Here is a 12,684-nt window from a genome sequence, read left to right as displayed (position 1 = left end):
TAAGTATTTCTTTTTTTAAGCTCGAGTACTTCGGCTGTTTGCATTCCAAGATAAAATTCTACGTATCATAGTTCTAATATTACAAAATTTGATACTGGCCAGTATGCTCATCTGAAATTTTATTCAATTTCTCTCTAATGTTATAAATTGCCCACATTTGCAGTCCACAGCTCTTTTGCTACGTGCTTAGCTGCAAAGCATCTGATTTTGAAAGTTTTTCACAGAATCTGACTTAAAATACTGGCAGTACAAGTCCTAGGATAAGTACATTTTGTGTTCTTACCAAGTTTACTGTAAAAGCTGTGTGCATTTTTTTATTGGTAATCCAGATGAGATTTACAACTGGTTTAACTACAGTAAATGTGGAGAAGCAAACTAGGCTTTTCTAGCCTTCTGGTTGCTGTAGAACTTTGCTGAGTGTCATCTTGTTAATGGTCAGTATGCTGTTCTTATTTTTTTTCCTAGCTTTTCTATGTTGTTATAAATCGCCAGTGTTTGTACGGCACTGCTCATTGCGCAGCAGCTTTTAACCAGGCACTATACAGATGTAGATATCTTGAGCAATACACTCTCCTATACCACCAAACCTCGCCACATCATTTACCAACTACTATGATTAGCAATTTCAAAAGCTGCCTGCAGTTGTGCAATGAACCACACTGAGCAAAACTGGGCCAGACAGTAGTTTCAAAAAGTCCATGCCTGCTCTACTTTAGTAAAATTAGCTTGGAGTTGCTCCATGTTCCCCTTAGCAGCTAGTACATGTACTTGATATTAGTCACTGCTGCAGTAGCCAAAGCTATATGGATTATATCCTGCTTAGGATACAACAGCCATCTAGTTTCCAAAGCTTCAGGGAACCTTCTGCGCACCCAGTCAAAGCTTAAGCTGAGCTTACGACGGGTTTGGGCAACAAGCCCTTCAGCACTCTCCTAACACTGAGAAAAGCTCTCCTCTGTGGATTTAAAAGGATTGGCAGTCAGCTAATGCTGTTCTACTGCTGGCCAATTAAGTTTCCTTCAGAGAAAAAAACTTCTACATTAATTTTTTGTTGTTTAAACAAGGTTTTTGTGAAAACCAACTATTTTAAAGATGCCATAAAGTATTTTTGACTGTCATGTTACTTTCATGTACTTTTAAAAACAGCACTTTACTTTTGAGATAAAAACAAGCCACTCTAGTGAAATCACAAAATCAATAGGCTATATAACAGTAGGAAGAAAATTAGGGGAAAAATTAGGAGGTACAGCACCCAATAGGATAAAAGCACTTATCAAAATAAAATTCAGAGGACAGAAAGTCTACCAAAGCCAAATTTGAGGCAAGTCTGGCCTCCCAAGCCAAGAACAACCACAAAGCATTCTTTAGCTATGTCCACAACCTCAAAGGCAATACACAATTGTGTGCAGAGCTTACTGTAAATGGAGCCACCTATACTAAGCCAAAAAATATAGCAAACCTCCTGGCTAACAAATTCTGTTCCAACTTTATCCCTCTTTCCCCCTCAACCTTCCGTCAGGAAATATCATCAAATACAACTCCTCCTCCTATCACTAGGGAACAAGTCATTAATGCTCTCTCCAAGACCAAGAACACTGCATCAGTGGACCCAGACAATATCCCAGGATTCCTTCTATAACAGCATGAAACAATCAGAACCTCTGGAATTAGAAGTTATGTACTCACCATAACGTTCCATCTGAGTAGGTGTATTCATTTGTCTGCAACCTGTGGGTTATGGATCCGATATCGGATCCGAACCGGCATGGTTTTCCAGCTATGGATCCAAGCTCTCAGCTCCTCCCCTCACCCATAATGCCCTGCTCTACCCTCATGACCTCAGATCGAGTTTGCCAAAGCAACAATACCCTAAAAAGGGTAACAAAGAATATGCAGGAAACTGAAAGGCCAGGGGGATAGGAGGGCGGGATGGTTGCAGACAAATGAATACACCTACTCAGATGGAACGTTATGGTGAGTACATAACTTCTAAATCTGAAGTAGGATATTCATTTGTCTGCAACCTGTGGGACAGAGTCCCCAGCTACCTGAATCTTGGGCGCCATCATGGAAGGATATTCCGGAGCACCGCTGAGCCAAAGGATGCTCTACCCCTAGATGCAAGATCCAACTTATAGTGGGAAATAAACGTATGAGATGAAGCCCACGTGGCTGCTGCACAAATATCATCTAGAGGAATCCTAGCCTTGAAGGCTGCCGAGGTAGATACTGACCGGGTTGAATGGGCATGAACACCCTCCGGTGCGGCCTTCCTGAAGCTTGATAAGCCAATAAAATGCACTGTGAAATCCAGCGGGACAGAGAAACTTTAGAGATTGGCTTGCCCAAATTGAATTTTGCAAAGGAAATAAACAGCTGGTCGGATTGCCTATGACCAGCTGTCCTGTTCAGATAAAATCTAAGTTGCCTGTGAACATCTAGTGAATGTAGCTTATATTCACCTTTGTTTTCATATTTAGGGAAGAAAACAGGGAGGTTAATGGATTGATTGATGTTTGCTTCAGAAGCGATTTTAGGAAGAAAGGACGGATTGGTCCTGAGGGAGACACGGTCCGGATGAAATACCAAGTAAGGAGGTTTAGCTGATAAAGCTTGAAGTTCAGAAACTCTCTTGGCTGATGTAATGGCTACCAAAAGGCTGTCTTGTAGGACAAGAATTTGAGATCCACCGTAGCCGCTGGCTCGAAAGGAGGAGCGGTCAAGGCCTGTAGGACCAAAGAAAGGTCCCAAGGAGGAACTGCTTGTTTTATAGGGGGCCTGAGAAGAAAAGTACCTTTAAGAAATATTTTACACAATTTGGCTGACATAAGAGGATTAGAGTCATGGCCAATGTGATAGTGAGAAATTGCCGCCAGTTGAACTTTGACTGTGGAACTGCTGGCACCATCGTTAAAGAGAGTGGTTAGAAAGTCAAGCACTAAAGGGAGAGGAACCGTGAAGGGATTCAGGCCTTGCCGCTCCGCCCACAAAGAAAAACGTTTCCATTTGCTTCGGTAAACCTTTCTAGTGGATGGTTTATGAGCCGCCACCAAAATAGCCTTTAAAGGTGAAGAAATACCGGGAGTCCTTATCAAGAGTGGAACTGGAGCAGCCAAGCGGTCAGCTTCAGGTTGTCCAGGTTCGGAGGAGGAATGCAGGATGGATGGGATATCAGATCCGGGATGGGATCTAGAATCCAAGGAGGATTCACCGAGTGAGACCTTAGGAAGGGGAACCAGATCTGTCGAGGCCAGAATGGAGCAATGAGAATCATTCTGCAACCCACCCGAGAGGCTTTCTGAAGAACTTGCAGCATCAGAGGCAAGGGTGGATAGGCATACAGAAGACCGGGTGGCCAAGCATGCACCAGAGCGTCTCTTGGGGTACCTCCGGAGGAGGTATTAGAGCGAAAAAACTGTCGCACTTGGTGTTTGAGGGAGAAGCAAAAGATCGCATGAGGGGTTCCCCACCGTGCGAATATGAGTTCCGCTACTTGACAATTGAGAGACCACTCGTAAGGGGTCAGAATGGTGCGACTGAGCTTGTCCGCTAGGATGTTGGACCGACCCGGAATGTGCGTTGCTATTAGAAAGCGATTGGTGGAGATTGCCCATTCCCAAACTCTCATGGCCTCTCGACAAAGAGGGTAAGACCTTGTTCCCCTTGCTTGTTGATGTACCAGACAACAGACATGTTGTCCGATTGAATCGCAATTGTTCCCAAGGGAAGAAAGTCCTGAAGTGCTAGCAACGCTAAGAGCACTGCTCTCATCTCTAGAACATTGATATGCAGTAAGGTCTCTGAATCGTTCCACGTGCCTTGGGCGGTCCGCCCAAGTGCCCCCACCCGAGGTGGGAGGCGTCCGTGGTCACTGTGGCGAGAGGGGAGAAGCACAAAATGGGCGGCCTTTGTGGAGATCCGGGAGTGGAGCCACCACAAGAGGGACCGCTTGCAAGCCTTGCTGATCGCTATGGGATGATGCATGGGGAGAGCAAGGTATGACCACTGTACTAAGAGCGTCCACTGTAGAATGCGCATATTGAGCCTGGCAAGAGGAAGAAGTGCTATAGCCGATGCCATGGACCCTAGAGCCCTCAGGACCAACTCCGCTGGAACAGAACTTGAATGGAGAATGGCCCGCACCTGGAGCTGCAGATTTAGAACTCTGTCCGCAGTGAGGAAGGCTAGTAAACTCCTTGTGTCTAGCCTGGCCCCTATAAAATCTAAGAGCTGTGTGGGCGCCAGGTTGGACTTTTTTGTATTTATTGTGATGCCCAGAAAGGGAGCAAGGTGGAGAAAGGAGTCTCGCGCCAATAGAAGTAGATGCCTTGTTGGGGCGTTAAGAAGCCAGTCGTCCAGGTAGGGAAAGACCTGCACCCCCTGAAGCCTCAGGTGGGCCGCTACCACTGCTAATACTTTGGTGAACACCCTGGGGGCTGTGGTGAGACCAAAGGGAAGGACCCGGAACTGGTAGTGACTGGCTCCCAGCCGGAAGCGGAGAAACCTCCTGGAGCGCCTGTCCATCAGGATGTGGTAGTACGTGTCCTTGAGGTCTATCGAGCACATCCAGTGATTTTCTCCCAGAAGGGGGAGAATAGATTGCAGAGTGACCATTCGGAATTTTTCTTTGGGGACTGCCAGATTCAAGAGAGAGAGGTCTAGGATTGGTCTTAGTTCCCCCGTCTTTTTTGGCACTAAAAAGAATCTGGAGTAGAACCCTAATCCGATCTGGTCTGGGGGAACGGGCTGGATGGCTCTTTTCTTTAGCAGATGGCCAATTTCTGCCAAAGCGGCCTCCCGTTGACCGGGTGCGACGTCTGGGAGGGACTTCAACTTTGGAAGGTGAAGGAAAGGAATGCGATATCCCCTGGATATGATTTGGAGAACCCAGCGGTCCGATGTTATGGACTCCCATGCCGCTAGGTGCCCCGAATTACGTCCCCCGACTGCCTCCAGAGTAGAGCAGTCGGGCAACCCCTCAGGGTTGCTGCGCGGGCCGTTCAGAGAAAGGTTCCCTGGACCAGAAGTTTCTGGGAGCCCCTCTGCCTCTAGGGCGGCATCCTCCCTGTCCTCCTCTGCCACGGAAGGACTGGTTGTCCGGAGCAGGCTGGGACTGCTGCGACTTCCGGAACCACATCTTCTTCTGACCCTTTTGGTTCCTAGAATAGGGCCTCTGGGATGCAGAGAAGCGGATCCCGACGGCAGACAGCGTCTTCCCGTCCTTTTCGCTCTGGGTCAACGTCTCGCGAACGGTCTTGCCAAACAGAGCAGAACCATCAAAGGGGGCGTTCGCAAACGACGCTTTGAAGGGCTCAGAAAAATCGCAGTGACGGAGCCAGGCCTGACGTCTAGTGACCAGTCCTGTCCCCGCAGCTCTAGCGCCCTCCGTTGCATGGGAGAGTAGCCGCATATAAGTATTTGTAACTGACCTAAGAGTGGCCATACGGGTGGAGTGCAGAACTCTGTCCTCCTCCGAAATGGACTCAGGGGGGGATGCAGCGTATTCCTTAATAAGATCTCGCTGCATCCGAATAACATGTGCCAAATAGTTCAGCGCCCTTACCGAGAAGGTCGCCGAACTGAACATCCGCTTCCCCAAGCGGTCCATCATCCGAGACTCCTTGCTCGGTGGGTGGACTGAGGGACTCTCCTGAGCCAGTTCCCTCTTTGTGGCTGCCGCCGTCAACATGGCATCTACCGGAGGCCCCTTACTCCAATGGGTCCGGTCGGATGGCGGACTAAGGATCCTATCCGGTCTTTTGGGAATTGGCTCCACGGTGTCCGGTTCCTTCCACGCCCTGGTGGTAATAAGGTCCACCAGGGGTCGGCAGGGGACACCCAAGAGGTAGACGGGCCCGCTTCAAATGCCTCCAAGAACACGGACTCGTCCGAGGAAGACTTGGGGCAGACCACCCCTTATACGGAGCATTTCCATGATGTCTCCAAAGGAGACATCCTCGGGGGGTGACCGTGGGGAGCCTTCCCCTTCCTCCAAGTCCGTGTCTTCAGTGAGAGACTCGGGGGAGTCAATGTGCCTCCTTTTGCACGTATGCGAGGGACCTCCTCTGGGGGGCTGTCAGAGGAGTCCTCGCCAGCAGCAATTTGCTCCATAGGAGCAACTTGGGGCACAGAAACGGGCTGTCCCAGGGGCCGGATGGTGGAAGCCTGGCCCAGTGCAGAGGGAGCGCGGGACGGGGCCGGAACAAGTGCCGGGGGTCCGGAGCCCCTCAACAGAGCCCTCTCCACTACATCAAAAGCCGAAGGGGAGCCGACCTCGACCAAAGGATCCGACAATCGGCTCCCCCTCGGATCCGAAGAGTGGACCGGAGCCGGCGCCGAAGCACTCGGATCCGAGGGGACAGTACGCTCCGACACAGACGGCGCCGAAGGAGCACTGATCCCCCCGGATCCGAAGCTCGGATCCAGGCTCCGAGAGGTCGGGTCCGACGCACTCGAGGGCAGGGTCGGATCCGAAGTACCAAGTACTATCGGCGCCGACCCACCCCCGGCTCGGCTGCTCGGCTCCAGCTGCTCCGAACCCGGATAGCGGGTCGGAGAAGGAGCAATAGGCTTAAAAAAGGGTGTTGAGCTCCCCCCCGGAGGGGGGGGGAGGCAAGAGCACTCCCATCTGCATCTGGGCCTGGATGAACCTTCAGAAAGGCTATGGGTAGATCTCGACGAGGCTACCGAGGTAGGCCTGGAGTGCCTCCTCGATAGCCTCGACGGAGATCGGGTCTCCTCCTCCTCAGGACCCGGTGAAAAACACACAGGGGACCGGAGCCGAGAAGGAGGAGACCGAACCGACAACGGAGCCGGGGAGAAGCCCGCTTGGCTGGCGGGGCCGAAACAGAGGACTCGCCCGCCGCTGGTGCTTCTCCCTCCGTCCTTTAGCAGCATCCCTCTCCTCTCCAGAAGCGGGAGGTTGAGTCCCAGGAGCAGGAGGGGGTGCCACAGGGGGAACAACTGTAGCCACAGTAGTCCCCGAAGGAGCGGAGGCCGGAGCCGAGTCTGGCGGTAAAAGACCCGCCAAGACAAGCTTGGACCTCCGCTCCCTCAGTGCCCTGGGGTTGTACCCTGCACATATGGAACAGCCAGATGTGAGGTGTTCAAACCCGAGACACTTAACACACCGAGTGTGGCCGTCAGCCGGTGAGAGCTTATGGCCACACTCGGAGCATTTAGAAAAGATAGATTTTGGCTGATCAGCCATAATCTACAAGCTACTAAAGTAACTTAAAAGTAACTTAAAAGTAACTTAAAAGTAACTTAAAAGACACACAGGCCTACACACACACTCTACGGAACAGCGAGGGGAGGGAAAAAAAATTACTTAATTTAACTCAAACTACAACTATTAATGAGGGAAACCTAATCTTTCACACAAAAATACACAAAAAATTTAAAACTTTCTGTTTTAACAGGTAAAAATACAAGCACTTAGCTGAGAGCAAAGAACCCAAATCCAGTCACCAGCGCGGCAAACGAGATCTGAGGTCATGAGGGTAGAGCAGGGCATTATGGGTGAGGGGAGGAGCTGAGAGCTTGGATCCATAGCTGGAAAACCATGCCGGTTCGGATCCGATATCGGATCCATAACCCACAGGTTGCAGACAAATGAATATCCTACTTCAGATTTACTGTTTAACTGCAGCATCCAAACAGGCTTCATGCCTCATGAATGGAGAAAAGGAACAGTCACCTCTCTGCACAAAGGTCAGCCATCTACAGACCCTGGAAACTACTGACCCAGAAGTACTCACTAGTCTTGTGTGTAAAGCCATGGAAAAATTATCATGGAAATGATCAACAGAGATATAGTAAATCTGCAGACACTGGACCCAACCCAGTTCGGTTTTGTCACCAGCAGGTCATGCCTACTCAAGCTGGTGGACTTCTTTGAGGTGGTCACCAAAGCAATTGAGGGCAAAATTGTTCACACCGCCTACCTTGACCTGGCCAAGGCATTTGACAATACCCCAGTCAGGCATTGTTGATAAACTCAAGAGGTTAGATACAAGTCTGTATGTCACCCAGTGGACAGCTAACTGGCTCACAGACAGAACCCAGGAAATTAGAATTGGGGAGTCCAACTCCACAAAGATGCTAGTCACAAGTGGAGTCCCTCAGGGATCAGTCCTTGGACCACTCCTTTTTGTCATTTACTTCTCAGAAGTCAACGCCACTGTCAGTGGTCTCTGACTGACTAAATCTGCAGACAATTGCAACTTAGGAGCCGTCACTGAATTTCAAACTGACACAAATGTTCTCCAAGAGGGGCTGATACAAACAACTGGTGTCAGAGCCATGGACTAAACTAAATGCCAAGAAATGCATAACACTATCCTTTGGGAAGTCAACCATCCTTGGTAACTATCATATTGACAATAAACCACTTAAGAGTTGACCCAGTAGTCCGGGTCAAGATAGTAATCTAGCCTTTGACCATCACGTGTCTACAATGGTGAGGAAATTAGTGTATTTTGCGCAACTTATAAACAAAGGTATGGCATCCAAGTCCAAGGAAGTCATTGTTCCACTACAGTCGGCATTCATCAGACCCATCGAGTACAAAGCCCCCTTTGGCATGTACCTAACCAGCCATATCCAAACAATTGGAACATCTACAGAGGTTCCTCACCAAAAGAATACACGGCATAAGTAAAATGTCCTATGCAGACCGCCTCAAGGCCTTATCCCTGCATTTAATCTCCTAAAGGCTTATGAGGGGAGATCTATGCATGGCATCCAGGGCATTGTCACACCCCAATCTAATGGGACCTCCTGCATAACCACAAAACAAGCAACACCAAAATCACTTGTTCTAAAGACTTAAACCTTGCCTGTGATATAAATAGGACTTGCTGGAGAGATAGGTATGCATCCCAGAGACTACCCAGTCTATGTAACAGGCTCTCCATCCATGTGAAGCACTGTTCTTCCCTAACCAAATTCAACTGCAACTTGGACAATTGGATGGGAAACTGAAAATTCACCCTGGTTTGGCACCTATGTCGCTTATGGACACGGGCAGCCTGTAAATGGTCCGTCTCCCAGGTCCCTGCATGCAAGTGTTTCACTTCCCAACCTCTTGCTTACACTTATCAAAGGTACCAGAACTTGTCAGATATTTGGGATGCAAGGCTAGGCTTAAAAAGGCCCTTGTGGTCATTAGCCTAGTAAACACCTAAGAACCTATAAAAAGTTATTAAAAAGTTAAAAACTACTACTTCTGAGGAGAAACTGTTTACTTTACTTTTTGGGGCTGGGGAAAACTGTTTTACCAACTATTGGTAATAAGGTTCTACAGAAAACAAGCACAATTTTTAGCTTGACAATGGAAAAAACAACTTGTCCCCTCAGTCGGACCTCCTTCCAGCCACAAAAAAAGAAAAAAGTATAACAGTCTTTGTAATAACAACAGGCTAGTAATTTGCCACAGGTGGGTGACTCTGCTATGGCCAAAGCTAGCTCATCTCTGTGGTACTGCTCATACAGCCACTATGGACTGGGGATTAGCCACGTCCTTTTGTGGCTGTTGGGATCTCCCTCAGTGTGCAAGTTAGAGCCACTTTTTTCAGTTATGAGAGAAGGGGGATGGGATTGTGCTTTTGTTTAGCTATAATGTTCTGACAATTCCTGGTGAAGCTTTTGCAAGCATTACTAGGTCTATTTTCCCAAACTTTCCTACCAAAAGGAGAACAGCAACATAAATATTTAACTTTTCCTTTGTTAGACTCTCTGAACATAATTTATTGCACTTGTCTCGGCACCTTGTACAGGCTGCTGACCCTTCTTATAAGGTGGTTAGTGATAAAAGAAAAAGGATTCCTTTTTCCCTAAAGAGTTTCAAGATTTTGAATCTGCAGGGAATGTGAAGGTACAGAGGCAGTTTTTTCTCCTCGGGTTTCTGATTGACTATGGACAGCATAGTATCTGAAGCTCCCTGCCAGGGACTAACTTGCTATGAGAGTACTCTCAGAATCTGAGAATGTTCCAATGTTTTCGGAGAGAACACAGAGGTTTCCCAGTCCCTCAAAGTACGGAGAGGTTTCAACTGGAATTTCTATAGCCTTCACCCATCCCCAGTGCTGTCAGTACTGAAGGATGCATTTGTCAAAGCCTTTGGCTTCCCTGACATGCAACCTGCTACTTGTAAGAAAGCAGACAGATTGAGGAACTTTGTACATTCTTTCAAGTTTTTACACCTTAAACCCAGACTTCACCCAGCAGCTACAGCTTTATTTAATCCAGCTGCTGCAGTTAATTATAATCTCTCTCCTTCTGACAAGGATGGCAAAGCTTTTGATAAGTTTGGGGGAAAACAGTGCATGCTTCTACAACTTCAATTTTTAGAATTTTGAATTGTCAGACTCATATGTTAAGGTTTATACTTACTAAATGGAAAGTATGAGATATATTTTGGTTGCAATTTCTTCTTGTGAGGAAAAATCTGCTTCATGTTGTTTAGTTTCTTCAATTTCTCAAGTTAAACTCATTGTTTGAAGTGTGTTTATGACTCTGAACGCTGCTTCCAGGGCTTTCACCACTGGTAATGTGCTGAGGAAGTTTGTCTGGCTACATTCTCAGAACCTCCCCACAAGTCAAAGCTGAGATTTTGAATTCTGCTTTGGAGAAAGTTTCTGGACCCCTGCTGCACAGGTTTTCAAAAAGGGTGATGAGAAAGGTAAATCGATTTAGGGAATCTATCAGATTTTTCCACCTTCCTTCTCTAACCCAAGTGATTTTCTGCTCCCTCGTCCAATTCTGGCAAGAAACTAAATAAGCGGTCTCAGAAGAATGATGGCAAGAATATGTTTAAAAAGCAATGGCAGGGAGGTTCCAAAAAGAAATATGGAACCCCTCGCCCTCCAGAGAAAAAAAGGACAGTCAAGGTGGAATGTCTACTTATGGGACCTTGTCCCCTCTCCCTCCCTGGCAGTTTCTTACCCCTTCCAGAAAGTCGATCTTCTTTTCTCTCTTTGGCAGCAGATCACTTCAGACAAAATGGCTTCAGAAGCTGTTCTAGCTAGAACACATATGGCAACTGGAAGAAATTCCATCTTTCGAGGGGATTCCCAAACTCTTCTCTCCCCCTCCTGTCCTACAACACATGTCTTGAGGATAATAAAATCAGTTCCTCCTTCCAGTTAAGAAACAGATTTTATTCAGGAATGTTTCTAGTGCCAAATAAAGAAAATTCTTGGAGCCCAGTTCTGGATCTTGCTTTCCTGAATCAGTTTGTGACATTGCCAATGTTCAAAATGCTTACACTTCACAACCTATTACACCCTTCGTCCTCATTTGAGTTTTTGAGACACCTAGATTTAAAAGATAGTTATAGTCACAATCTTCATCCAGAATTCAGGCATTTCTCAAGACTGTGCATGTCTGGATCACAGTATCAGTTCTCCTCCTTCCCTTTCGGCTATCCACTGCTCCAAGAGAGTGTTCACGACAAGTGTAGCTCCTGTCATAGCCCACTGCAGGCTACAGGGTATCCACCTTTTTCCATAATCAGATGACTTCCTCATCTTTGTAGAGTCTTTTTCAAAGTGTCTAGAATATCTCTCACTTGGGCAAGAGATCTCTTGCACAGACTGGGATTCCAAGAGAATATTCATAAGTGTTTTTCTGATTCCATCACACAGGACTGAGTTTCTGAAGTGCCGGCTAGATGTCTTAAGACCTTTTTTTTACATAGGAACAATATATTTAAATGTAAAGCTATTCCAAGAGTTTTCCAGTCAGACGTATGTCACCGAGGGAATTCCTCAGGATACTGGGTCTCATGATATCCATGATTCTGGTAGGATCTCTTGTAAGGCTCCACATGATACAATTATATCTGCAGTCTCGTTTGTCCAGCACCAACATCCATTATCTTTACAAATTCCAGTTTTGGGATTTGTGAAAACAAATTACTTGTTAAAGACATTAAAATATCTCTGAATCCAGGTCTCCCCTTCTCCCCTCCTGCACCAAAACAATCTGTCAAAACACACACCTTGAACTTTGCTTGGAGAGCAATGTCAAGGGGAATAAAAGTTTAAGATGTAGGGGTCAAGTAAAGCAGACTAAAGCACAAACATAAAAGAGATACTAGCTCTTATAAAAGGCGCTCAACTCTCTGAATCACCTGTAATTCCCAGGAACTCTTCAAGTAATTACAGACAATAGCATGGTGATGTGGTACATAAAAAGTGAGAGAGAAGCAGGTATTACCCTTATGTAGATTAACCTTGTTAACATGAAATATCACTTTACAGCACAATCTCATTCTATAGGCATCTTATATTCTATCAGAACAAAACTGTGCGACAGACGAGCTGAGGATGACAAAGGCAGATCATCATGAATGGAAACCTAAATCAGGGATTTTTCCAAGGTTTGATCCATCCATTCCAAATTCCTCAAGTAGACACTTCTGGCTCCTCTCTAAACAATCAACTGGCAAACTTCAACTCCAGGACACTATGCAAGATGGCCTGGAAGACCAATACCTTTGCTTTTCCTTGGACAGGAAGGTTCCTGTATGCGTTTCCACCCTTTCCACTAACATATCTATGGTATGTCTTGGAGTATTCCTTCTGAATCTTCATATCACTGTGGTGACTCCCCCATCTGGCCCAGGCAACAGTGGTGCTTCATTTTTTTGGAAATGGCCAGGGGCAATTACCATAAGCT

Source organism: Protopterus annectens, chromosome 4.part0 (genome assembly GCF_019279795.1).
Source record: "Protopterus annectens isolate FY-2018-M chromosome 4.part0, PAN1.0, whole genome shotgun sequence".
Classification (NCBI taxonomy): domain Eukaryota; kingdom Metazoa; phylum Chordata; order Ceratodontiformes; family Protopteridae; genus Protopterus; species Protopterus annectens.
The sequence above is the reverse complement of the archived record's forward strand: the minus strand, read 5'-3'. Positions refer to the sequence as shown.